Here is a 1,597-nt window from a genome sequence, read left to right on the forward strand (position 1 = left end):
CCTGGGGTTGCCAAGAGACCATGCTTTGGGACAGCCTTCTGCAACCTGGTGCTTTCCTGATGCAATATCCTCCACCCAGCAGTCAGATCATAGGATTTGTAGCCCTTGCACATCTCAAAAGCTCCAGGTCCAGGGCAGCAATGGCAGGGCTATTTCAACTATTAAAAAATTACAGTGTATTGATAAAGTGCAGGGGCTGAACATAAAGTATGTCCATAGTGTTCTGAGTGTTGGACTATGACTCTGGAGACCAGGGTTTGATTCCCAACTCAGCCATAAAACCCACTGGGTGACCCTGGGCAAGGCACACGCTCTCAGCCTCAGGGGAAGGTAATGGCAAACCTCCTCTGAACAAATCTTGACAAGAAAACCCCATGATAGGTTTACTTTAGGGTCGACGTGAGTCAGAAATGACTTGAAGGCACACAACAAGAGGGCACCAGTCAACCAAATGCCCCGTTTCCCCCAAAATAACGTACCCATAAAATAATGGAATGATACATTAATTGGTGTTGTAATTTCTTCATCATCTCTGTGTCCTCCTCTACTGAACAATTCATTTGGGTGTGATACAGGGTTGGAAGTGAGCTATGGAAACTACGCTTTATAGTCTCTAGACAAACCAAAAAAACCATGTGGCAGCCATCTTTCGGACCACCAAAATAAGGTTCCATGCTCCATGTTCCTCTTCAGTCACAAGACTGAATGCCATATTTTTGCTACTCAATGATCACGGTGGTGAAAGGATATAGAGGGTTGTCTTTAATCTCCTTTGGCAAGATATTTTTATTCTTTTCCATCAGCAACCATTTCTTAAGGCAATGGAGATGCTTATCTCCTTCCTCTCACCCAGTAAAGATATTAATGAAGAGTCGCCAAACCTGACAAGCTGCTTATTCCAAAGATACATCTAAGTTAAATGACTCTGGTTATAGTATTCTCCCTTGCCTGCCTACTCTGTATTAAATCTTTATACCTTCTTACTGGGTTTGGCAATGTTTGCTTTCCTTTTTTATCCCGATCCATGGTGTTTCCAGCAGTATTTGGAAGGGAAGTAGGCAGTAGGATTGTCAAGTGTTCCTGTCTGAGAGATCTTAATGACTGGGAAATTTTTTCTCTATCACATAAAGCTGCAGCTTTATTTTTTCTTGCTATGCAGCTGCTAAAAGACAAGAGACTTTAAGAAAGGAGATGGCAACTTCCAGATTCTGTCCTGCAGAAGTCTGGAATTTTGAAATGATGATGCGGGAATGGTTGAATCATTTCACAGCCAATACATATCATCAATGGTGTAAGTAGCTAGGTAATTTTGAACTGTGGACTTAAGGCCGTAGAAGACTTTTAAATGCCCATGTGCATTATATAGGTTGTGAAGCATGAAACTAAAATTCCTCTGCTAAACTGATTTTAAAAAGAAAAAGAAATACTCTGAGCATATGTAGTTTCACATTTTAAGCTCACTTAAAATTGTTGTTCCAGCATAACAAGACTAAAATGGAGTCTCTTTTTGTTTTCCCAATGCAAAAGACATTTATTTGGGAACAAATTCCAGCTTTTGGGAGGAAAGGATAATATAAATGATGTAAAATGAATAGAA

This window comes from Sceloporus occidentalis, unplaced genomic scaffold (assembly GCF_023333645.1).
Source record: "Sceloporus occidentalis isolate IW3139 unplaced genomic scaffold, rSceOcc1.0.p SCAF_14, whole genome shotgun sequence".
Classification (NCBI taxonomy): Eukaryota; Metazoa; Chordata; class Lepidosauria; order Squamata; family Phrynosomatidae; genus Sceloporus; species Sceloporus occidentalis.